Here is a 27476-nt window from a genome sequence, read left to right as displayed (position 1 = left end):
GGTTGACTGAAAATGGAGTTGCAAACACAAGTTGATGACTTCATAAGCAAACTGGAAACCCTTTCTTAAATTCCTTGATCAGAATGGATAACTGCATATTTCTGTACTGTTCACAGGACTGTGTTTAGCCAGCATCACTTGAGTTGGGGCTGCACTGTGCCTGCCTTATTCCCTGGTCTGAGCCCAGATACTGCAGTCAGTACTGATGTTTGGTTGTTGCTGAGCAATAGGTTTGCACTCAGCATTGCAGTCACCACCACAAAGGCCCAGCAGCAGAGGGTAGGTCACACAGCAACCTGTGCCAGATGCAGCCTGCAGACTGTATGTGCCTAGTCTATGCCTGGTCTATGCCACTGACAAAGATGCTCAAGAGTACTGATCCCCAGGTGGACTACAGGAAGACACCACTCATGACCAGTCTCCACCTGGACAAACATACATTGACAACAACCCTCTGGCTATGACCATACAACTGACTCTTTATCTACTTAACAGTCCAGTCTTCAAATCCACATCTCCCCAATTTAGAGATAAGGATGTGGTGCGGGATCACATCAAATGCCTTACAGCTTTGGGAAGGTGATTAGTAAGGTGATGCAGCATATCAGACCTTTCATCCCCGTTAAACAAGAGATCACTGTTTCAGTCACTTACACACTTCAGCATAACCTCGTACTTTTGAGCCCGCCTGTGAAAAGACTGATACGCAAGTCTGAGACAGATGAAGGAAGTGCTAAAATCAGCACCCAACTGGCTGGGCAACAGCACAAGAATTAAGTTCAAAATAAATTTAGGAGAAAGTCCTGCAGTAACATATTTATCAGCCTAGCTTCCCTAAGGTATATTTACACAGTGACTTGTTTTTCTGGAATGACGCACGCCTGTAAAATAGAGTCACTCAAGAATGGATATAGAAGACTGATGTAAACACCAAATTTAAAAATGACATCTAAATTCAGAGGAGAGATGGTAAGTCACTGTACTGAATAATAAAGTCTATTATGGCTTTAAAAACCCCACAACTTCTCCTCAGAAAAGTTAAGACTCAATTAGTAGAAGTCCCTAGACTCCTCCAGTTTAATTTTAGTTAGAATTTAATACAAAACTCACTTTATTCTTGGAAAACAGTTGAATAACAGTGTTTTTTAAAGCCTCTTGTACCATTCTCAGCACAGAACAACTGCTACATCAATGAAATTCTTTGATTAAATGTTCTTAACTTCCTTAGGAGTAAAAGTTGCTCAAAGATCATTCAGAAGCATACGCAAACATGGAGACAATTACCTTATATTATGAAATAGTCTATAAAATACACAAGCTGCAGACCTTTTAAGGGTCTTCTCAACTGCTTCTTTTAAAACTACAGAAAAACTTCAAGGGATAAAATATAATTTGAGAAGCTGCCTCAAGAGAGAAGCTTAAAGAAAAAAAAAAAAACACCCCACCAAAAAAAGAATAATAAACTCAAATTTTGCAACTCATCTAGGAAAGAGTTACTCTCAGTGTGTAAAGAAATAGTTGCTGCTTTTCATGGCTGCTGTCTATTTGCCATCCAAATGAGACCGCAATTTTATATCCAATTGAGTAGAACTGCACCATTAAGTGCAGCAAAACAAACAGGGTTGTTTTTGTTTTCCAAGTTGCTTCACACTCTGACCACGTGGCTGCTCTAAATATATAGGTTACTATTAACTATAAGTATTAATTCTTACTGATACAGTAGTACTTTAGGGAAATGCATACTTCTTTAAGTCTTAGTTAAGCAGACCAGAGTGAACATCCAGATATTTTCTTTTATCCAGACAGTAGGTGACAGTATGCTGAGCCTGGCAATAATCTGAAATGACAAATATACTTCTACTGTACTTTAACAAATAAAAACACATCAGTGTACGAATGAATATGACTGGCATTAAGAAACATGGTATATTTTTGCAAGGAACATAAATAGCTGTATATATATAGGCACAGAAAACCAGCCATGGCATTTTTAAATGTCAACACAAACATTTTCAAGTAAGCATTTTAAAATAGTGATTTACAGACAAATGATACTACTGTCTTCAATAGTCTTTCACCTGCCAAACCATATTAAAAATCTGGTCCCTGAACATTTTTTCTACCAAGAAAGTAAAGGCATTAATCCGCATTAAATGCGCCAATATGAACATTCTTACACATATGAAAAAACACCCCACAGACATGTTCATATGCAATATTTAAGATACCATCCTCTTCAACTAGCTATCTGCATTGTTGTCGTCTTTTTTTCTTAACATGGGAAAAATGCAAAATCACAAACTATAACTGTTAGAAAAGGATCTATCATATAAGTCAGCTTCATAATCGTACACAGGGAATAGCAAAAACAATGAGAATAGGACTGAATCAGAAAAAGAGACAGTACTACTATACCCACCAGCACAGAGGATGAGCACAAAACTACACAAAGCCTGACACAGCTGAACTCTGAAAACAGACCAGAACCTGTCAGCTTTTCCAAAGGAGAACGAGTTCAAGTTTTCCCACAAATGAAAGAGGTCTCTGATTTCTTGAAAGGTCTCGATAAGAATCTCTGCTTTACACAGAAGCTTTCTGAAGGACTATCTGCACCTCTCAATACTTGATTATGACTTGGTTAGAATAGGTATACAGTGCTATCTGTAGCTCAGTTAATAAGCCACACCACAGTTTTCAAAAGGTTGAAAGAGATTTCAGCATTCATAAAGAAAAAAAACATGAATCACACTATAAGAACTCCATCTCTCTTACGTAATCTATATACTTCTAAGAATCATTAACTAAAAAGAGAACAAAATCCCAGCACGATAAAATACAGTCATCAGCTACAAACATTTATAATTTCCATAAACCGAACTGAAAAAAAAAGCAATCAAATCAGTAGGTCCTTTACAGGAACAGAGTGTTCTTGTGATTTAATGTACACAACACAATACTCCACTTTTTGATATGCCTTACCTGACATTAAACAGCTGGAATGCCTAATTAAATCAATTTAATACCTTTCTGTCAGAAAAGAATTTACTTGCTATTGGATGGTTATATCACCTTGAACTAAAAAAAAAAAAAAAAGTCAGTATATGGAGCAGCACATATGTTTTACAAGTATTTATAGAAAACTGACTTCCAACAGTTGCTGTTACCAGGGTGCACTTACTACCTCCTGAAACACTGATATGGCTTCTTCCTAAGAGAAAGCAATCTGATGATTAGCTAGGTAACTAGAAAGGGACAGCCATCAAGATTTAGGACTGTCCTGCTATGCTTTTGATTTATAATAAAGAGATCAGGCTTCAGTTTGTTTGCAATATAATACCACTGCAAGATCATTCTACTGCAGACCTGAACAATTTAGTTAGGATCACCAAATGAAGGGCACGAAGAAAACTGAGACGAGGAACAGCCATCCAGACAATCCTGCATGCCTACCCCCTCCTCATCACTCTGGCAGCAAGAGGAGACACAAGGCAGGCAGAGATACCCCCTCAATGCAGACACAGGCGAAGCAGAAGGTAACAAAAAGGTGAATGGCAGTGTGAAGTCTTCATGCAAGGCACAGGATTATACAAATTGTTATAAGAAAAGGCTATTAGTTCAAGAAGCTAAATAGGAAATCAGCTGAAGATCTTTACTGAAGTACTCTAGCTGGTGTGTTGGTATGTGTGAAAGTGTATGTACATGCTAGAGTGACACATAGAATGGAAGGTGAGACACCAAGAAGTCTAAAAACAAATGACAACAGCAGCTGTTAACAAGCAGTGTCTAACACCAGTCCAGCACAGACACCAGAAACACTTGACATTATCCATATCTCCCTACAAAGAAAATGGCTTTCAGCAGAAAGCCCTGTTTCAGAGAGATAAGACTTTGTCTTGTACAGCATTTTGGCTCAAGAGGATGAAGGAGCTAGTAGAGTGATAGATGCCAAGTGAGGCTATGTAGAACAAAGACGCAGACTTAATCTGGTGGCAGCTGGCAAACCATGATCCCTTCGGAGTGGTAAAGCATCAGCGGTAAGAGTTCTGCATGCTTTCTGGTTGATTCTACACTTGGGAGTTTACCTGTATAATTGAGGTAACAAGTTTGTCTGATTAAGCAGTGTTTGACTACTTGCTCTGCTAAACACTCTGCCCTTTTTGGGACAGCTGCCTCTTGTCAACCCCTCACAGCACTGAGCAGGCAGCTCCCTGCACAGTTTTGGAGCTACTTCTACACCACTGAGCTTTGGGAAGCACAGGCATTCCGCTTCACAAACACAGATGGGCAGATGGAAGAGTAATCTATGGGGTATTTCATACCCGCATGTCACATATCAGTGAGGAAGCCCTTCATCCAGTCCTCTGCTCAGAATGTTGCCAAAGCCATGAAAACTCTGCTGGTCTGTGCTTGCCTGCACCTTACTCATTTCCTGTATAGTGTTTATGTCTTCACAGCAGGAAGAAAACTAAAACCTGCTGAAGAACACCATTTTTTTCCACTTTGAAGAAGGAAAGGGTACAACTGAACAGAGTGTGCAAAATGGGATGGGGAACTAGAAAGAAAAAAAAAGGAGAAAAACAGGTGAAAAGGGCAGAGAGACTCAGTAAGATTCTGCATTGAAAACTGGGAGGAGGCACCTCAGTACAGAAAGCACATTGAGGTGCTGGGGCAGGTCCAAAGAAGGGCACTGAGGCTTGTGAAGGGCTTGGAGAATGCGCCCTATGAGGAGAGACTAAAGGAACCAGCGCTGTTTAGTATGGGGAAGAAGAGGCTGAGGGGGAGACCTTATTGTTCTCTTCACATACCTGAGAGGTGCTTACAGCGAGAGCGGGGTTGGTCTCTTCTCACTGGTGACAGGTGGTGGGATGAGGGGAAATGGTCTCAAGTTGCACCAGGGTAAGTTCAGGTTGGACATCAGGAAAACCTTCTTTACAGAAAGGGTTGTTAAGCACTGCAATGGGCTTCCCCAGGGTGGGGATTGAGTCACCATCCCTCGATGCGTTTAAAAACTGTTTGGAAATGGTGCTCAGGGACATGATAGAGTGGAGAGTTGTTAGTTAGGGTACTATGGTTAGGTCGTGGTTGGACTTGATGATCTTAAGGCCTTTTTCCACTTGAGTGATTCTATGATTCTATACACATGTATATCCTATCCATGTATAGGAAAGGCTTTCAGCTTTGGTCTTTTAAAAATGGACAGGCAGTGCCATGACCTTTGGATAGTCAGAAAGGATACTCAGGGAGGAAATAATAGAAAATCTATATCTGACAGTGTAGAGCTATGGCACAGGGAAGCCAACAAAGGAAAAAAAATATTTTATCCCCATGACAATATGGGTATTTTTGTCCCAACAAGCAGAAACGTCAGTTCATTGTGCAGCACAAGCATATACATTTCAGAAAATATATATCTTCACAGAGTATGTATTACTGTTTGTATACATATGTGTATATATATAGTTTAGAAAAGGGACTTAAGATATTCAGTCTGGCCTCATTTGCCTACTGTCAGGTGATTACCACCTACACAGCACAGTCAGGATTAACATAACACAACAAACAAGCTAAGCTGCAGAGACAACTTATCTAACTTGAGATGAAAAAAAGCTTGGAGAAGTGCATCTGCCAAGCATCAGTGGAGGGGATCTGTGCAAACACACCAGCATCTGCAATGCAGAAGCCCCTTACTGCTCTGATGACTTCAGCAGGCAATGGTAAAACACTTCTACTTATGTCAAGCTATTGTGAAGACTGTCCTCTCTCAGCTTTATCTCATTCACATACTTACAGCCATTATTAGGTGGACCACAGGCTGCCCCATCCCTGGAAGTGATGAAGGCCTGGTTGGATGGGGCCCTGGGCTGCCTGGTCTAGTATTAAATGCAGAGGTTGTTGGCCCTGCCTGTGGCGGGGAGGTTGGAGCTTCATGATCCTTGAAGTCCCTCCCAACCCAAGCCATTCTATGATTCTCTAATACAGAGAGGAAAATCAGCCATCACATCTAGCAAAGAAAAGATTACACATGCACAAACATTCTCCTCTACTAGTTAGTTCCAACACGTAGCTGGTGGAGATATCCTCACACATGTAAGATATGATGTGTATGCCCCTTACGAGTGCACATCGGTGCGTGGGATCATGCTCGCAGACCCTTGGGCAGAATTTTTCATTACAGCTCACGGAAGGTAAGAGTTCATGCTTTTTTTTGTTGTTTTTATTTTTTTTTTTTAATGCCTCTAATTTCAAACAGCCAAATTAGAGAAAGTAAGAATTCTACCTTTTCAAGTGAGGTATGTAGAAGTTTTTAAATCGATGCTTCTCACCTCTTCAAGTTAGCAAGCCTCCACATCTTCTTTCAGTAAGCACCTGAGTTCTACTGCCTTGAAGACAGCCACTTACCCTCCTGTGCTGTCATTTTTTTAATTAACAATAATACTTTTATGTATATGTAATGTGAGCCACTGCAAAGTTCCAAGCACCTCAGTGAGAAATAATTACAGAGCAATTATTTGCAGATAGATCGATCTGAACTATTACTGATGTATTTTATGTGTACAATTTTGGCTATGACAAAAAGCAATTAGAACAAAGCATTCTAGTGCAAGACAATCAGAGAAAAGTAAAAATAAGAAGTACTTCAGTTCTCTAAGGTAATAATCAGCTGTGGCACTTTTTAAAAGAAAGAAATGTATGCAATAATTCAGTAAAACATAAAACATTGCTGTTTTTTACAGTACATACTCTATCAATACAGGGAAACATCCTCCTGCAGTTATTACAAATATGTATCTACTAGAAGATGCTGGTAAAGCACGTTTTATAACATTTTCCATCCATACGTGGCCTTCCAAATGATCTTTTGCTATGTAAAACACATGGAACTGTAAGTCAAGGTACAGAATATGCTATAGCAGAAAGCAAAATCTACATGCAGAAAGGAGTTTTCACTTCTATATTCTCTGTGCAGGATAATTCAATGGTTTAAAAAAGGAACCTCTGAGCTGAAGGAAGCAGCCAAAGGTGCAAGATGTGAACCTGATGTGCTTGAACATTTATTTTGCAAAATTTCTGTTACACTGTAGTTGCGAATTGAACATAACCTGCTTCATATGCTTTTCCTATCTCACACCAGAGACCAGAGATAGCCATGCAAGGAGGTGATGTACGATGGCAATTAACCAGAGAAGACTCAAATGACTGAAATTACTTTTGCAAAATGTTTGTCTTTTTGTTTTTTTTCTTAAATAAGAGAACGTTTACCTTATGTACCCTTTCTTTTCCTTTCACGGAATCACAGAATTATCAAGGCTGGAAAAGACCTAGAAGATCATCTAGTCCAACCATTACCAATACTTCCCAGCTTTGTCATTATATTTTGCAAAACAGATCAACGATTAAAGAGAGCAGAGAATGGAAAGTCCGTTTGCAAAGTATTCTCCTTCTTATAAGTCACATCCATGTTTAACTACAGGCGCTGAGAGAAAAACACAGGATATCACCATTATGATTTACCTGCATTTGCATCTCACAGTCACGTTTTCCTTAACTGCAACACCTAGTTTTCCTACATGGATATTTCTGCACTGGTTTCACAAGAAGTTCATATAAGTATGAGAAAACTGAGGATGACAGAGCATAGAAACAAGCTGTCCAGAGATGCTGTGAAATCTCCTTTTCTGGAGATATTCAGAACCCACCTGGATGCTTTCCAGTGCAAACTACTGTAGGGAACCCGCTTTAGAGAAGGGTGGATAACCTCCAGAGGTCCCTTGCAACCCCTGCAATTCTATGGTTTGTAGGTGCAGAAGGAGCTCACCTCTTTATTTTTGCACAGACTGCAGTAACTCTGTTCTTTTGCAAGGCCCAAAGAAAGTACTGCATTAGGCATTCAGTGCTTGAGGCCTCTTCCTCATCATGCCTCATCTAGGATATAATGACATAATTTCCAGCTACGTCAGACTTATGACTTCACATATTCACTAAAATTTTTAAAAGCATTTTTTCAGAGTGGTGCAGGTTTTGAAAAGGAAACATCATCTTGTCTTTTCAACTGAGCCACACTATCACTAGACAATTGCTGTTCTGAATGGTACTATCTACTCTCAGAACAGCAGTCCTCCTATTCCACAACTAAATGGTAATAATGCTCCCAGAATAGTCCAAAATATGTTCCTTTTACATTTTGCAGCTAGTTTTGACAACTATTATCAGGGAAACGTGCATTTAATTATAAGGGAAAAATCTAGCACAATTCTCTCCCCAGCCCCAACACTCCGTGTCAAATGAAATTCATTAATTTTTTAAACATGAAGATAGCCCATGTATACACTCTGAGCATGCTTTTTGAGGAATGCATTGATCCAAATAGGATCCAAATAGGATCCAAATAGGATCCAAATAGGATCCAAATAGGATCCAAATAGGATCCAAATAGGATCCAAATAGGATCCAAATAGGATCCAAATAGGATCCAAATAGGATCCAAATAGGATCCAAATAGGATCCAAATAGGATCCAAATAGGATCCAAATAGGATCCAAATAGGATCCAAATAGGATCCAAATAGGATCCAAATAGGATCCAAATAGGATCCAAATAGGATCCAAAGAATTGCCTTTGCAGCTCATGAAATGATTTTGACAAGACACTACAGTATCAGCAAGCTTCACTGCTACATTCCCACACTCAACTTTGTCACTGCACACTGTCCCAATATAGTTCCACCCTATCACTTGGCACCACTCAGTGTTATGTCCAGAGGCCTGTAATATCTGTAAAGGTGAGATGATATTGCCAAAACTGACTATGTGAATGATGAGCTGTCCACACTCACTCCTTTGAAATGCTTTTCTGGACAATATTCATAAATTAGGAACAAGGTTAAGTATCCACACAGAACAGGAAGTGCACGACCAGTCCTAAGTCAATAAGAAGAAGCCTGCCCTCTCCTTGAAGTCCACAGTTCCAAGCTGTCCAACATAAAACTATTAGAATGCTTTTTTAAGTGCTGTGCATAAAGACAGCCTTAGAAGTGAAATTTCCCTTTAACACTCATACACTGGTTCATCAACACTCACATCTTCAGCTAAGACACATCCACTTCCAATGGGAAGAGATTCTGTATTTCAGTCAGACATCCAAGAACCGTCTGATTGTGGAAGTGCAGGTTCTCCGACATCCTGATTTACGTTACTGAAACGTATCATGACACTGCTGGCACTTTCCTAACTCCTCACTTCCAAAAATGAAACTACATATTAGCCACAATGCTGCAAGATGAGAGCAGCAATACAGAGAGAAACACAGCTTTCACATTATGGAGTTTATGAGGGGAGACTGCAGAAAAGGTTTTATTTGTTCGTTTATATTAAATGCTAATGGCCCATTGAAGCTCTAATGCATATTATTCTTTCTAGGTGGAAAAATCATGCAACATATGCAGGGCACAACATATCTAATTTCCCATTTAAAAGAATCCTGTAACAGTCATGAACTTAAAATTAACCCAAAGCAGCGAGATAGGTACTTAAGAATCTTACGCTACTTAAATGACATCCTTGTTTCTGACATATGTTTGACTTTGTGCGTTCAGTACATGCCTATTTATTTATTTGAATAAAATTTGATTTTATTTAAACATAGCGATGTCAAAGAAACCATGCGTCACTTGGAACAGGTCTTCAACTACTTGCTAGATAGAAGCATGATCTGAAGATTAATTTAGAACACAGAATGAGCTGCTACAAAACATTCACCTGAAAATTTTACTCCAGACAGGAAAGAATGATAGTTACAGCAAGTTTATGGCACAAAAAAAAGCTTACATTCACAAAAAGTATGCTGTGAGAAGTAGGCCTAAATCAGAAACACACAGGAAAAAAAAAGTAGTGTCTGAATTTTCTATACAACAAAAAGCACTTTCAGAATACCACATGGTAGCTAGATACAGACTGTCTGGAACAGAAGTATTTACATTTTATCTGGATGCCCATTAAAAGAAAAGAAATATGTTGAGTCTAAAATTGTGAACTTCCTTCCACAGGCTTTTTTTCTTCTCCATAGTTCACTGCTTTGCTGATAAACACATACCTCAATTTCATTTCCCTAGTTATTATGAACATAATAAAGTAGGATAACTTCAGTGTTTCCTAGTCTATCAAAATTTGGACCTCTTTATTGTTTGTAAAGGTTACTTTTGTCTTACATATATGTATATGTAAGCAGCACTAGCATTTATGTTCTCATACATACAGCAGCACCATTCTCATCCCAGTTTAGGAGATTGGGGTCCAACACACTTCACATCTAACACAGGAGCCAGGTTACAGAGACTTCTGTAAATGTCACCCCAGCTAATATACTACACAGACCTCAGGAGACAGGAAAATCTGAAGAAAAACAGGGGACAGGAAAATTAGGTTCTTGAATCAAGATCACCTTGGTGGGTAAAGAGCAGGCAAGTGACTTAGGGAAGCTCTCTGCTACAGGGCAGCACAGCCTGAGAAACATGTGGACCTGCAACAGACTGGAAAATGGAAGCTCTCCTCATTCACCCACCCTCAAACTGATACTCCCCCTGCTCTTCAATGTCCCAGTGCCAGAACTCTCTAACGTGATACAATTTGCATGAGTTACCAGTAGTGCACATCATACTACAGTCAGTTCATTTCCTATGAATCAGCTGGAAAAAGTAAAACTACACAAGGTAAAAGGAGATAATGTTTAAGGAAACACTATCAAAAGGAAATCTGGAGCTACCTCAGTATGAAAACATCTTTAAAATGATTTCTAGCTACTCGAGTATTATTTGATGTTACTTGTAGCACATACCCAGAAGCAAAGTCCTGTTGTTAAGGAGCACTGTTTTAACTGGCATTTTTATGTTACAACCATACAGTGGCACTTACATTCCATCCGCAATACACCATGGGTCCAGACAAGACTAACCTGTGCTACTTCCCCTCCTCCCACCCCAACACAGGACAGCAATAAGCATGCAGAAAGCATACTGACAATGACAAAAGCAGCTCAGTTCCTGACAGTACTGTACAAAAACACTGTGTACTTGGACAGCTTTATGAGGACTTATTTCAGTGATTACAGGAGTTGCACATGCTTCCCCAAACACTGCAGGCACAAGAATCTCTTTTTCCTAACTTTGTATTGCAGCCTGTCTGCATCAGAGATTGGAAAGGGAGGGAGAAGGCTCATTTTAAGAGAAGTGAGAAGAAAGCGGACCCTACTGAAAATAAACCAGCTTGTTAATTCTAGGCAGCCGTTCAGTCTTGCAATCTGCTTCAGTTTCTCATTAAACTAGCCCACAGTCCAACTTAGACAGTAGACAGCAAGGATAAACTACTGGATTTCAACTCTGCAATACAATTCACAAATCAAATACAGCACCATTTGCCCATGTGCGAGGGCTGCTCCATACGCAACGTCACCTATTTTAAGATGGTGGCCCACAATGTCAGAGATGGATGTTGGTGGCATGGCAGTAGAGGCTGAACCTTCCCACCAATATTCCACTACATGTTGTTGCTGTGTGACAGATGGCAGCAGAGGGGCACTCTGACACAATGGTGTCTGACATGGAGTGTGTATGGAGCAAAGGTGTGGCACTGTGTGGAAAAAATGACAGCCATTTACCTTCACTGATGTTTACTGAATGTTTGTGGAGACCAAACAGTGGATGTGAGCATGGTGAGGTGGGGGCCATGACAGTGTTTCAGCAGTGGTGACAGCAGGTCACCTCCACTAGTGCAGGCTCTTGTTCATTGCTGGCAAAAACGCATATGTAATGGCAATGATAATGTTGAAAAATAATGCTTTGATAGAGAAAATTCTCAGTTGCAGAGAGTTATTATGTTCTTCACCATTACGTAGTAGACATTACTTTCACAGAGATCTGGCAATAGACTCCTTGCCTGGTAGGTGAGAGAGGGGCAAGCAACACCACTTGCCCACCAAGTATCCACACTTCTATTTATGAATCACTTCAGAACAGTTGTGGATTGTAAAGCATCACACACTTGATGCAGGACGTTAAATGCCTTGTTCCCCTTCTACGCCCAGAAAAGAGACAAGAGACTGAACTCCCTGACAGGCTTTAACCTTTCCCCTTCCATTGTACAAAACAAATTTTCATCAAATGTGAGCAGGAAACACGTTATTAGTTTTGGCTTCTAGCGATTCCACTGGACACTGACTAAGGGTAGCAGGAAGCACAATTATGCACATTTGCAAATGTTGTAATGGCACACGCTATTCTTTCTCTACAGTTTACACTAGGACAGCAGGCTAACAGGGAAAAACTTTCCTTCTTAATTCTTCTTTCCCCAAGATGAACCCCATGGGCCATGCAACTCAAGGCTCAAGTAGCAATTCTGGCAAACACCTAGGGTACAGTTTTGCCCACTTTGATGATAGCTATGAACATCTCAAAAGGGGATGCTTAGTGGTTTCATAACAGTAAGGTAAAGCTCTATTTAGATGCTTCAAGAAGATGACCTGAAAGAGTAATTTTCAATGCCAGTCTGAATCGCACAAGAAACACACACAGCTTCCAACTTGAAAACACTCCTGTTACAGCTTCAGGGAGGTCTTACGCACTTTAGAAAACATCCTCTATATTTTCTTATAGCAGTAGGATCAGGAGCAAGAAGGAATCACCCCAATGGATGATGACACCCACAGCCTAATAACCAATTAAGTGTCTACTGTCAAAACTTGAATCACACAAGACGTGTTCAAATTCTTATGGCATCTCAGTACAGATTTGGGGGGGGGGGGAACCTGTTTAAAAATTCTTGTAGTTTGAAAGAAAATCTGGCTCGAAATGACTTCCTTTTAAGTATAATTCCCCACCATAACACAATTTAAGATCAAAAAAGCTATGCCATAAGTATCAGCAAGCTTACCATCACATCCACTTTTACTAGAAACCATCTTGACTTCAACTTTACTTCAAGCAGACTTGAAAGCAAAGAAAAATATATTCTTTTCATCCCTGCAGAAACCTTTATTTAAACCATATGCAGACATATTGGGCTGAAAGGGAACATGCATAGCATAAATCCCACCTGACTCCAGAAAGAAACTTTAGAAGTAAGCTGAAGAACATTTTCACATGTCTGCATTGTTTTTATATACATACGTAATAAAGGTTTATATATGTATTTTTTTATACTGCCTACATTATATATTTCATCTTCTATAATTCTATGTCTTACTATAAAGACATTATATATATATGTATGCTGTACATATATTTTGTCACTAATAGGCAGTGATAAACTGCACAATACCCTCTATAAAATGTAACATCAAAACACAGAAGCAGAAGAAATTTATTCACATCTAACTTTTATACTAAGATAATGATTTGTCAGTAAAAATACATCTGTCATTATATAACAAATATATGAACATGTTCTTATGATATCTGAAATACAAGGACTATCAAAGAAAATATTTGACTGTATTTATAAAAACATCACATGAATAATCTGAATCATAAATTAGGGCTTTGGAAGAAGAACCTGTAATTCACTAACAGGTATTGCGGCTTTCCATACAAAATAAATTAATATTAGTTTTACACAGTATTTAAAATCACCTACGATTTTATTGTGTGGCACTGCAAGACAACATTACTACTCAGTGAAAGTGACCCGTGGCTTTTAATTCCCTATTTTTTATCATAGCAAATAACCAGACAAATGATTTTGTGCAGTCTTTGTACAACCCCTTGTTCAGTTGGACTTGCTATTTTTGGCATTCTTAGGCTGCACTGCTGCACAAAAAGAAAAAAAAATCTGGTCCGCTTTCAAACAAATATGGAGAATCTTTTCATAAGGAAATAATCCTGTCTCCTTTGACCAGGTGAAAGATTCTCATTACCTAGAGAAGGATCCTTTATACTAGCAAACTAGGACATTATCAATAATAGGCACAGGAGCTACAGTGCCAAACACATTAACAGACCACGTTCTAACCAATCCTATTCTGGCTGAGCAGCAACAGGAATTTTTCCCACTGAAATCTAGGTGTCTGAGGATAGTTCGTCTCTGTACATGGACTTATGAAGAAAACCATATTAATCACATTTTGCAATAATTCAGCAGAACTCAGTGCAGTGGAGCTGCAGTAATCTCAGGTGTGCCATTTCTAGGCAAGCTGGAGTAACACTACTTCCAAGTTAGCTTCTGCTACTTGTCATCTCCTTGTTATTTGTCATCACATAGCACAGCAAAGTTTAAACTGCAACAAAAGGTATTACTTTTCTCCCTCTACCCTTACCCTAACCATTGTAACCATCTTCTGAAAAGATAGTTCTCTCTGAGGGTTCAATTCACTGCAGTATCTGCAGTGCTGCAGAGAGCCCAGTACTCTTGAACATCATGTAAATGAACAGATGGAGGAACCAAAAATGACCTCAAAACTTCCCAGCACCACTGCTGGTGCAGCTAATTATTCAGCCATTGCCAAGTCTGATTCTCAGACCCCATGGGTCAACAAAACAAATACCATAAAACACTATATTTTATAATGACAAACAAAAAGACACTTAATTGAATACATGGCATGAAATACATCGTCAGGATCCACTAATAAGGACAGATGCTTCACAACAACAAATTTAACTACGCTGGATTTTGCTGGAGAACCCACAGCAGAAGCAGGTTTGCAGCTGGCATTTTCTTACCATGCACAGTTAGGCAACAATGAGTACCCTAGTTGCTCTCCTGCAGTATTGTGACAAGCTCAACAGGATAGGTCATGTAGACAGCAGCTATGATCCTAAAATGTTACCCTTTCCTGTTCTCCGTATCCTGTATCACTTATTTTACCAGTTGGATCTTAAACCCAATAGAAGTTACAAGAAAAACATGAAAGAATTGGATTCCTCTCCCTTCCACTGCCACATTACCACCATACTACCATTCTCACTTTGTAGATACACATCATTACATCCACCTAAAAATCACGGCAAATCAAATATATCACTAAAACATTTCTGTTTCTAGTAGTGATGCTTTGTCACCATAATGCAATGTTGCCAACACTTAGAAAAGCACTCCTATTTCAATAAGCAAGTTAAAAACCTGAGAGAAAACACTGTCCCTGTTGTTTGGTCCACAATGTCAAGTTAAAGACGTTGCTCAGTAACAGCCAAAAGAAATAGCCTGTTGTCTTTTGTTTTCACTCTACTTTCACTCCTCCAATTCAAGAAAAGGAGATGTGTGTGTATCCCTCACACGCACTTTTTCATCCCCTGCAGATTTTGCAAACAAGAGCTAAAATTCTTTTACTGACATCATCTTGTGACAAAAGTTTAAAAAAATAAAAAATAAAAAGAAGTTGACTTACAAACAACTTCCCACCACAGTCTGTTATTAAGCACTTAGTTTCAGCTGAAGGCAGATGAAACTGTTACTGGCATCTTCAGCTCCTGTTTGTCATGGTTTTGTGCTGTCAATATTCTACATCATGACATCATGTGCGGTATGAATCCTTAACTGAGGGTACAAATAGTGGTAAACTGTTTAAGCCTACAGCACCCGGTAATCCCAAGAGGTCTCCCATCCAAGTACTAACCAGGCCCGACCCTGCTTAGCTTCCAAGATCAGACAAGATCGGGCGTTACCAGTGGTAAACTGTTTAACCCATTTGTACCCTCAGTTAAGGATTCATACCGCACATGATGTCATGATGTAGAATATTGACAGCACAAAACCATGACATGTTTAAATATTTTGGTTTTATTTATATTTATTTATATTGTGGTTTTACTGTAGGTATGGTAAAGGGAGGATGGTTGGACTAGATGGATCATGTAGGTCCTTTCCAACCTTGCAGTTCTATGATTCTATGATTTTGGAAATGTACACATGTATGTTCACCTTTGCTACAGCTAGTGATGCTATCCTGATATTCTACATTAAATAGGGCCTTTACTTGAAATGAAAAAGATAAAGACTGGACATTAAAGCAATCAAGCTTCCATAGACAAAAATAAAGAACATCAAAGGAATTTCAGATAACGTGTCAGTTGCATCGACTAATCTTAAACCAAAGTGCTGTAATATCTCCATGTACAACATATGAATAGAACAGATAATATTAAACTAAACACTCTGGTATTAAACTGAAGCACCTTCTGGAGCCCACCACAGCCAAGGGAAAACTCTCCTGAGTTTTGCAAATGCCTATGAGTTGCTTGATGTTATTGTCAGAACCAACTCCAGCAAGAGTCATGTCATGCATGAAACAACACAAAACAGTTTTAAAGAGATTTTATCATAATTACTGTGGTTTGAGATTCTGAAATAAACCACTATGGTGATTTGCTCTAGGGAGGTGTGCCTCCGGGTACAGAAAGAATAAAAATAGATCAGTCTGCATCATCACTCCTTGGAAAGACAATTATATAAGCAAGGCTGGAATATGACACGGCAATATATGTGCTTTCCCCCCCCCCCACCAAGCAGAGAAGTTAAGCAACTTAGCTTCCAGCACATGGATGTACTGAAGCTTGCTTTACTACTACAGTTCCCAGGTAATGTCTTAATTTGATAAAAGCCTGTTCATTAGCCATTCCCTCCCCCCCCACACCCCCACAAAATGAACTTTTTATTACTGAAACATAAACCTGTCATGAGTAGAATGAAACACTTCACTGGGTAACACCATACTGTGACCACGGAGACAAGACAGACCTCCAAACAAGTCAGTTGGAGGAGATGTACGTGCAGTAAATCTTTATGGTAATTATGGTGATATGTGGCACATATCTCAGAGGCACATCCTTCTGCATTTCTCCATTTGCACCAGCACAGCGCTGATGTCTGTCAGTAGGTCTGAGCACAAACACATGTGGTGCTATGCCACAATTCTGACAGAGACTGCAGCCTAGACTGCTGCAAGGCCTGAACATCTCTTGCACTCAGAAAAGAAATGCAGGCACACATGGAGAAGCTCTGACTGGGCAGGTGACCTGTTTCAGTCTCTGCACAGACCTTTCTCCAACATGGCCTTGACTTGTGTGATCAAACATGCAGACTCGTGGCCCACCATCTCAGCACCTGCCCGACTCAGGGACAACTGCTGGTGAGAAGGCTGTACAGTAAACTAACACAAGGGACTTAAACACAGATGGCACTAAAGGTTCTTGGTTAGGATTCAACATCACGAGCTCACAGATTGTCACCTCATACTGATTTGGAGCTCTGATTAAAGCGTTAAGATGTAAAGAGCACCTCTAAGAAGGATACAGTCCATAATGTGTGCATGCTGAGAGGAGTCAAGGAGGGTGCTAAAGGTGACTGCACTTAATTGTACAGATGTTCATGCCTGCTTACTAGTTAATGATTGACCTCCACATAACGTCAAGCAGCTGTTAACAAAATTCTTTTCTTTAAATCACATGTAAATAAACTAAGGCAACAAAAATATAAGGTAGGGCACAACTGCTTCAGGGCTGCACTGAATTCACAGCCTGATCTTAAATGCACTTAAATACAGTCATCTTTCCTTGTGTGCATTCAAAGATGAATTCTTTATTACCCAGCCACTCTTGGGATCTTTATACCACTTTTATTCTTGGGAAACTCAAGTAAGCAGAGTATCAGTCTCTCAAATGAGCTTGGCTATCAATCTCCAGATCCATTTTCCATGCCCTAAAGTTCTCAGTTCAGACACTAAGATTTGTCAGACCCTAAGGTCAGTAACATGCTAGGCACATCATATTTGAGCTTTATTACATGCGACTTCAGATACCAGAGAAACACAGCTAATTCTATAAACTGCAATCTCCAGAGACAGAGCAAACCACAACTCACTTTCCTCTCTAAACAAGATTTCTATCAGTTCACGTGGTAACTAAATACTGTTAACATTCATTACAAAAATTTAGAGATAATTTCCTTTTTTAGTTTTGCAAGCTAAAGTTATCTGGCTGTAAAATTGGTATTTCTAAGGTAACTGCAGTGGCACCTAAAATTAAAGTGAGACAAACATCTACAATCACCCCTCGCCTCTTTACAACTAGGGTTACAGAGGAAAGCAAAAAAGCCACTGTATTAATTAGCAGTAGTTAGCTTAATGACTTACCAGAGTGCTATTGGAAAGGCAAAGGCAATTGACTGTTTCAGCTAACAGATGACATTAAGCTCAATTTGACCCACAGTACTAAGAACTAGTAACTGTAAAGAGCAATTTGAAATCCTTTTCTTACACTGATGCTAACTATGCTAGTTCAAGAACTAATATAAGAACCAGTAACTAAAAATGTGGTTTGAAATGTGTTTGTTTTACACCAAAACTTTGCACGCTTGCTCTTAACTAATCACAGCACCACAGAAAGGCTTGTTCTCACTTTATAATCTAGTTAGCTGGGTTAAGGAAAAATAAATGAGGAAAACACTACTTCACTGCAGGCTATACAGGCTGCATGTGACTCAAAGTATTCCTTCACTGCCCAAAATGTCAGGCTCTGCTAGTCTGCTATAAGTCTGCTATAAGCAGAATCAAATAAGGCAGACTGCTAGGTGGGATCTGTCTGTGTGCAGTAACATTTCAAACTTCATTGTAAATGTATACGAAGTACATAACAAAAGTTGTATTTAGGTATATGCCAACACGCAAAAAGACTTGCACTCTCTAATACCATCATAAATGAAAGGAAGAGAAGCAATCTTGTTAGCCCCAAAGCAAAGGCATGGGACAGCCTTACAAAATATCCAGTTTAGCTGGACACTGGTAAGCTTCTTAGCTGCTTGGCATGAGAGCACCACAGTGCACTATATCTGTTATTCAACATACACAACTGATTAAAGAGTTTCTCCACAGCTCAAAATCAGTTGCCTGCATTACACGTCATCCCAGGCAGAATTCTTGGGACTCGGCAAAGATGAAATCTTACAGCACCTCAAGATTTAGTTAACATTTTGAGGTAGCACATCAGATGCTCCTGTGACCTTTGAAACTTCTAACAAACACTGGAGCATGAGAGTTTAAACAAAACATCCTTGGGAGTACATCTCAGACCAGAAACTGCACATGCACCATCTTAACCTAGATAGTTACAGTTATGAACTACTTCTTTTAACCCCAGTAGTTTACTGTCTGCATTGCTATTTATGTGGTCTTCATGAATGACTACAATTTTTTTTTTTTTTTAATTGAAAAGATCTGGCAGTTTTTAAATTTTCTTGTCAGTTTCAGTATTGGTGAGACTTCTGCTAAAAATTACTGTTTCATCTAATTACAGCAGAATTCAAAAAGGTACCTTGAAATTACACAGGCATTTGTGTTTTCATTCAAAGATTGTTTGTTTTAATATCATACTTGAATTCAATATTTCCACACCCAGAGTAACACTGCATGATATGTGTTCTTCTACCTTGAAACTGTATTTCAGACTACCCCTTCAACAATGTCATCTCTTCTTTCTACATGTGAATTACCAACCTGACATGACTGAAGACTGAAGTAGTCCCAGTGGCACATCTCAGTAAGAGAGCACCATCACAACTTCAGCAAAGTAAAACAACCCAAGAGAAAGTGATCGTGAAAGAGAATCATCCTTTGTCATCCACGGTCCCACTACCTTCACACTATTCTGCACATGAGGACAAGCCCTGAAACAAGCAGGATTTCAACCTGGGTTTCTACTTTTATTTCTGCTGCTTAGGATTATGTTAGTAATATTATTTGCTAATTCCTCAGTGTCCTACTGTACTGATCTACAAATAGCTGGCAAAGGAATTACAGTGTAAACAAAACTCAATAACATAAAATGTACAAGTATCAGTATTTAATAAGATGGCTTGTTACATCATCATGTTTGTATTAAAAACAAAACCAGAAGCTGGGGACTCCTATGAAAAGGTTTTCTGTTTCCTAGCCAAAATCCTCCTTATAATACTTCCTTTGTTTCTCTATTGAACGAAGTGACTGAACTTCATGGGATGTCTCTCTTCTCCCTCAGGATTCTCCCACTACCACTCTGAATGTAAATATTTTCTTTTCTTTCCACAAAGCATGCATGAAACTAAGCAGTGAATAAAGGACTAAAGCACCAGTCTCTCAAAGGCTTCTACGTATGCTGTCTTCACTCACAACAGTACCTTACACAACTATCCATACTGACTTCCCCCAGTTAAACTCAAGGAGAGTCACTAGCCTTGTCAGAACCCGGCTGTCAAGTGTGGCCTAAGGCATGATCCTCCATGAAAAGTAAGTCACACGTACCTTCTTCTTTCCAGACCTTTCATCCAGAGCATGAACAGTGCCTTCAGAGCCACAGAAGTACCATCCTATCTCTTTTCATATTGGTGACTAGGAGCTGGGCAGACTGGGTAGGAAACTTCCACAAGCAGAATTTGTATGGTAGGAGACCAACACAAATCAGAACCACACCCTCTACTCTTTGAAAAGACTCACATAAAATATGCCACAAAGGAAAATAGAGAAGGTCCTAAAGGGAACCTGCAGGTATGGATCTGCTGACTGTGCTTTGCACTATGAAGAGGTTAAAGGTGTGACCATCTCTAACAAGAGCCAAAAAATCATCAACCAAAAGACTGCACTGCAATCTCTCCATCAGCTGCAAAGAGAAACGCTCACCTCTCCATCCTCAGATAAACCTTTTCTAATACGACCAGCAGACACTTTGGGAGGAAAAAAAAGCTTCCTTGATGTACCACTGAAGTATTTACTGCCTTAGCAATGGCTTCTTAGAATGATACAGACAAAAATATTCAGACAAACCATAGAGTCAAACCAAGCCCTCTCAAACATGCAAGACACTACAACATGTAAAGCCACACTGATGTCCAAGACACACCTCACACATCTCTTACTGGAATTCTGAACTGAAACTGAAATAACTTTAAACAATGAAAACGATTAAGGAAAAACAACACAGCTTAGATGATGCTACTGATTATGATAAAGTTCAGTGTTCCTACCTGAGACTGTTTGGGGTTCTTTTACAGCCATTAAAAAATGTCTTTCTTTATCAAAGAGGGTCAGACAAACCAAATTCCACTGACCACATGCTGTTCTACTGAGGAGGAAGCATCAACAACCTACACAGTGCAAACTGACACATAGTAAATCTGGGCATGGCCTCATACAAAGACTGCATTGCTCTCAGGCAAAACACCTGACGCATGACACACTAAAATCAAGCCTCTAATTAGGTACAAAGGCAAAGAATATCCACAGAACCTTCCAATGCAGAAACTGTCAGAATCCCAGAATCCTTACATTTAACTCATTCATCCACTGAAGATTTCTGCGCATAGCCATCTCAGAAAGCATGTGAAATTCTAAATTGTTTCAAAAACCCTGTACCTTTACAGTTTGAATTAGGAAACAAATATAAACATGAAAACTCACATATGAGCCCAAATAATTATTTTCATTAATCTTCTTATTAAAGGCTGGCAGCAGCAGTGGCTGTAACGGGATTTTTAATTACCCAAACTAAAACTTGGCTGCTACTCACTTTTCTGCGTCTTGAATGCTTACAGTGGTTTACCAACAAATGAGTTTGCTGGGAAAATGAAAGCAGACAACAAAAACCCATTTCCCAAATCTTGTGAACCAAACAACTGCAAAGAGTTCTCCCGATCTCTCAAGCGACCAATAGTAATACTTAGTATGTCAAAATCTTAAAACTATTTTTAAACAGTTTGACATGCAGCTTGCAGCTCTGTTCTTGCCCTAAAGATCATCAGTAATTGCAGCCTTTCAGTACGTGAAGGGGAGCTACAGGAAAGAAGGGGACAGACTCTAGCAGGGACTGTGGTGACAAAACAAGGAGAAACGGCTCTAAGCTTAAAGAGAGTAGATTCAGGTTGGATACAAGGGAAAAGTCTTCAATAGTGAGGAACAGCTTGCCTAAAGATGTGGTTGATGCCCCATCCCCAGAGACCTTCAAGGCCAGGCTTGATAAGGTGCTGGGCAACCTGATCTAGCCGTGGTGTCCCTGTTCATTGCAGGGGAGTGGGATTAGATGGCCTTTAAAAGTTGGCCCTTCCAACTCCAAGGGTTCTACTCCATCTAATTATCAAAACACAGTTTGAGACATTCTATCTCATGCAGTTAATCCATATTACCTACAAACAAACACACACCCACATCTTTACATTTACATTTGGGAGAAAAAAGAAAAAGCAGCATGTAGAGAAGCCAAGAACTCTTTCACTGTCTTTCATGGTCGTGGCTAATAGCAAGAAACTTCTCATGAGTTCACATATCCAAGCAGAAGCTGCATTCTAGAGCTGGGACCCAGCCACAGCACAGTGGCATAGGACAAAAGCTCCCACCACAGCCAGGACTAGCTGTGCTGTGGCCAAATGAGTAATAAACACATCCCTGATGCAATTAAGCTCTCACTTCACTGGCATCTAGCTGACTTGCACAGGTACCCCAGTGAAGAACTCATAGAAACAAACTTGGCAGGAGAATAAAGCAAATGACTTTCCCAGATAGAAGGTAACAGGAAGCTCTAAACAGAAAACAACCCAAGGAGAATTTGTCCCGTTTACCCTCTGCAGACACAGACCAGCCTTGGGGTTCCAGTAGCTATAGCTTCTGGCCACAAAGCAAGATCCAGACCGATCCAGACTGGAGATGTAGTGTGCACAGCACCTCTTGCAACCAAGTATATTTCCCCCTCCTCAGTAGGAATGCTGACAGCAATCTCAAATACAGAAGCAGAAAAGTCTCTATCTGCTAACCTCCTCCCCATTACCATCTGCAGAGCCTCTTGGTGCCATAGTGCAGTCCTGCAAATAGCTGTACCAGCACATCACCTGCTGAAGAGGTAACTGAAAAACAACTTCCCTCCACACCAGTATCTTTTTCTTAATCCAGATCAGTTCAGCAATCCCATATTGCCACTTAGCCCCACCAACCACCGTGCAACCACAGACAAAAAAAGTGGAAAACTGCCACTACGGATGTAGTATTTTCTGTCAACTTTAGTGCTGAAGGCAACTTCCCATTACTGCTCATCAAGCTTCAAACTTCAACACTAGTAGTCTCCTCTAGTTCAAAGAATGTGGAGCTGCAAACAAGATTAAATAATTACATTTGTAAAGTACAACAATATTTCCAAAGCTAAATGGTATTCCATTTTTTAACTATTTATAAAAACCAAACCATCCTCATATTTGTGCTCATTATACTTAATATAATTCTCATAATAAAATAGCATCTCCATACAAAAATCATTAAGTTAGGCCTTTAAATTTAAATTTTCATTCGTCAGAAAACTACAAAACAGTATGTTAGTGCAGAGATAAAAGGAGTTAAGTGGAACCCAGTGCTGGATGACTAGTACTTGTGCTTGTTTGCAGACTTTCCTCAGCACAGAAGGGACACTTCCAGTGGTGTATTGCTGACTGCATAAATTCAAATACCACAGTTACACAGATGACATCAAATCTGACCAAAGGATGAAAGACACAGGGAACTGGTAGTGGTGTGTGGTCACACAAGGGACAGATCTCAAAGACAGAGCTAACAATCAAAATGAGTGGTTAATACAAGGGCCACCATCCAGCACTCACATTACTTGACAAAACTGCCCTACATCTATACATGTATGCAATATCATGCAGGCAGCTTTACAAGTAACTTCCTTCTTGTCTATGGAAGAAATCATAACTGTGTCACACTGAACAAATTAGTAATAGCTTGCCATTACCTTAACTGTAAAAAAAACAAAACAAAAAACACATCTAAATTACCAAAAAAAACTGCACAGCTGGACAGTGGTGAAAGTATACAATGCACCTTCAACACCTTCAGTTTCCCCCTACTTCGCCAATCAGAAATAAAACAGCTTTGCAGCAAGAAAGAGATAACAGTAAAATGGTAAGTGCTGTACCTCACAACAGGATCATAAGTTTTTAAGTTCACAGCTGGAGAGTGAAGAGGGAAGGTAAAAGACGAGATTTCCAGCTCACGGAAGGAGGACTTGAAGTTTCTTGTCCCAAAGAAGGAGTAAAAGCTCTTTCTGGACAGTACAAACGTGAAGAGTAAGACAAGATGGATGACCTCATAACCGCAGCGGGAATCTGCGATGACAAATCAGACACTTGATCTATTTTGGGAAAATAAAATTCACAGTATCAGTGGTGTGGGCCCACAGTAAGCAAGTATAGTATAAGAGGGACTCAAGCACAAATTACACCTACGGAGCGATGATAAGCAACAGAGCTGTACCTAGTGCCAGATGGCAGGGAAGGTTTGAACATCCTCTTCCCAACTGCTGCTGTGTATTGTCACTAAGACTTCAGAATATCCCTTCATTGCACTCCTGCTAATTCTGCTACTTTGTTCAGAGCAGTGTGGGGTTTTGAACACATATCAAAACACTCACGCATGTGATTCTATAGGCATATTTCATTTCTCCCAATTTGAGAAGTTTGCTTTTTGGCTTTTGCCATGTATAAATTTCAACCTTAGCACCACATGATGACCAGCAATAATCAAAGGCTCACTTTGCAATGACAGCCAGTTGCAATCACTGTATAAGGCTCAGTATAAGACTGTTCTCAGTAGCACCACACTACGATGTCCTGCAGGATCCTGAAACATGTGCAGACACAGTGCTGCTTATAGGTCCCCTCAAAATCCAACATAAAATGGGGATGAAGGGGAGGCAGCACCTTACAAGCAACTGGTCTGGGCCCTACAGAAAGGCTGTTGCCAGCTTCTGCCCTGTAGCAGCTGACAATGCCAAAACACTTGTCATGCCTTGGTTACACAGATGGTAAACATACTGAGCAAACGCTGCACACACGAAGCTACAAGAATCAGTGAGCACATTTCTAGCACTACCTGGACTACATTACGCAAGCTGCAAAGAAAGCATTTTTATAGTTTCTAGCCTATTCTGCTGATGCCAGAAGTACAAAAAAATTCCTCCGCTGCCTAGAGACTCGATAATAAACAGAAAGGAAAAACAACCAAGACCACTCCAAAAGCACACAAACACTGTTACAGCAAACAAGGACAACAAATGGTTATTTTCAAGCACTGTGGCTCCGTTCTCAGGTACCAGGAAGACCTGAGTATGTGACCGAGGATTATACACAGCCCTACACTAGCAGCAGCTGAACCCAGGGAAGGAAACCCCCACAGTTTAAACGGTTCCAGGATCAATTCCTAAACTTAGAACACAATTTTCCACTCTGTGCTTTATCTAAGTGGGGGAAGGGAAGAATCCAGGAAAGAGAGATTAAGTGCATTAAATAAGAAGACCAGGGAAAAACATTTAGACGTGCGGGTTTTATGTTTTGTTAGATACACCAATTATTAGAAACTGACCTTGAAAAACAAAACAGATGCGAGTATCTGTGTTCAGTTATTTTGTGAAACAATTTTGAGATGCCCAAGAGGCAAAAACAAAAAAACATGAAGGATGGGAGAAACTGAGCAGAAAAAGGTGATGTTACAAATTAAAAAATATTTTTCTAAGCGCAGGGAGAGTCTGCATAGCAACTGTAACAGGCATGCACAGGACTACGTACCCTCTGCTTTGAAGATCAAAAAAAATTTAGAGACTATTTAAATAACTTTATTAAAAAGCACCTCAGCCATAATAAGCCATGGGATTAACATCCTATGAATTTACATGGAGACTTTAAAATATACACACACACATATATATATATATACATATATGGGTGCCACTGTAAACATTCTCTAACTCCCAGACTGCCAGCACTCCTCATAGAAGGCTCACTTTAAGCAGAGTTTGTGTTTTTCCTTTTCATCTGAGCCCTCCTCCGCCTCACATTATCCAAATGACAGCTCAAAGCATTTACATAAATACATAATTCTCTATCAAACCAGAAGAACTGTTCCTTCACCTGAAGCAATATCCTTTCAGAAGCAACACGAAACAAGTCTATCTGCATTTCCTTTGGGAGAGCTAACACAACACCTGCAAAGAGTTCTCCTACAGCACAGCGCTCCCCACAGCGCAGTTGTAAAGAAGTACCACTAAAAAGGAGAAAAAAAAAAATGCCCCGACCATCTAAGCAGGGCACTGGAAACACTGCCATTTTAGGAGAGCCACCTTGCGGTTCCAAAAGGTGAGCTGACCATCTAGAGAGCTTTCCGCTGCTGGGCACGATACAGGAAAACGAGCATCTTGAACAGAAGCGTCTCAGTCCACCCTAACACAACGCAGGACCGCTCGGCGGCTCGAAGCGAGGCAGCCCTGAGGCTTATTTTGCAGCACGTGAATAATCTCACTTAGCCGCAGCGCAGAGTTTAATCCGGGAAAATACGGTGCCTGAGGCGTGCCACCGATCTAGCTCTCGCCGCTCTGTCTGCGCCCCGTTTTTCTTTCCTTCGCTTTTTGTTTGTTTTGGGATTTTCGTTTGTTGTTTTAAATAAAAGCTACAGTTCCCCAATATGTGAAACTTGGGGAGTTCGTGTCAGCCTACCTCCCGCCTCCGCAGACAGAAATCAACACACAAACAGACAGACAGGTGAATTCAGCGCCAGGAGCCGAAGCCGAGCAGCGCTGCCGCCCGCCGGGGCCGCCCCAACCGGCAGTCCGCAGCCCGCAGCCCCCGCCCCGCGCCGCTCGGGGCTGCCTTACCCGCCACAAAACAAAATGAGCAAAAAAAAGCCCTAAAATTAAAAAACAAAACAGAAACAAACAAAAATCCGAGGCAGCGCGCGTCTCATCCCCCGCGACGAGACCCCCTCCTTCGGGGGAAAGAACCCGCGGCCGCCCCGCGCTCTCACAGACGCACGCCTCCCACCCGGCCAGCCTGCCAGGCCTCACCCGCCAGCTACCTCCGCTGCGCAGCCCCGCGCTCAGCCCGGCACAGCCGCTACCGCCGCTCGACCCCCTCACCTCCAGCTCCAGTGTGTAGCGGCGTGCGGCAGCGCGGGGCAGCACGGCGGGACGAGGCCCAAGCCCCGCCTGCGGGCCGGCTTTTCCCGCCCGCTCGCCGCCGGGCCGGGGCGGCGTGGGCCACCCGGTGCGCGGCGGGGGCGGGCGGTGTCTCCTCCCCACCCAACCCCACCCCGCTCCGCCACGCCCCGTCACGCCCCTGTCGAGCTGCAGCTGCGGGAGCGGCCTGGGGGACTGGCGGGGCTTGGTGGTGCCGCGTTGCCTTGCTGCGGGAGGCGCGCCGTGTGAGGCCGAAAGGACTACGGGCCTGCTTGTGTTCGCCGTCTTGCCAGCGCTTCGGCAGGGCAGCGCCTGTTTGTTCCTTCTCTGATCGCACCTCCGTCCTGAATTGTGCTTCGCAGACAGCGCTGCTTTTGGGCAGGCCCACGTGTTCGCCCTGGGAGGGGCCGTGCACGAAAACTCTACTCGAAACCCCGCATGGAGTACCAAACCGCAGGGTGTTAGTCCCAGAGCATCGTGTATTTGCAGTGCTGATTTCCACAGGCCTCGGGAGGCATACGTGGGGATGGGCGGTTGG

At 41.0% G+C, this 27476-nt stretch overlaps 1 protein-coding gene across 4 annotated transcripts in view; it reads right to left on the bottom strand.

Moving 5' to 3' along the window:
* Positions 1 to 27037, bottom strand: part of PIP5K1B (phosphatidylinositol-4-phosphate 5-kinase type 1 beta) — a 95349-nt gene extending 68312 nt beyond the window's left edge. For 2 of the 4 annotated variants that reach the window (XM_072360273.1, XM_072360276.1), the window contains exon 1: positions 26900 to 27037. The gene's annotated coding sequence lies outside the window, so the exon portion shown is untranslated. Of the gene's footprint in view, positions 1 to 23908; positions 24125 to 26838; positions 26861 to 26899 lie in introns of those variants that run through there. The other 2 variants (XM_072360274.1, XM_072360275.1) reach the window with 2 other exon arrangements.
* Between the last annotated feature and the right edge of the window lie 439 nt (positions 27038 to 27476).

The sequence above is a fragment of the Excalfactoria chinensis genome, chromosome Z (genome assembly GCF_039878825.1).
Source record: "Excalfactoria chinensis isolate bCotChi1 chromosome Z, bCotChi1.hap2, whole genome shotgun sequence".
NCBI lineage: Eukaryota > Metazoa > Chordata > Aves > Galliformes > Phasianidae > Excalfactoria > Excalfactoria chinensis.
Note: the sequence above shows the minus strand (reverse complement) of the source record. Positions and strands in the feature narration are given on the sequence as shown.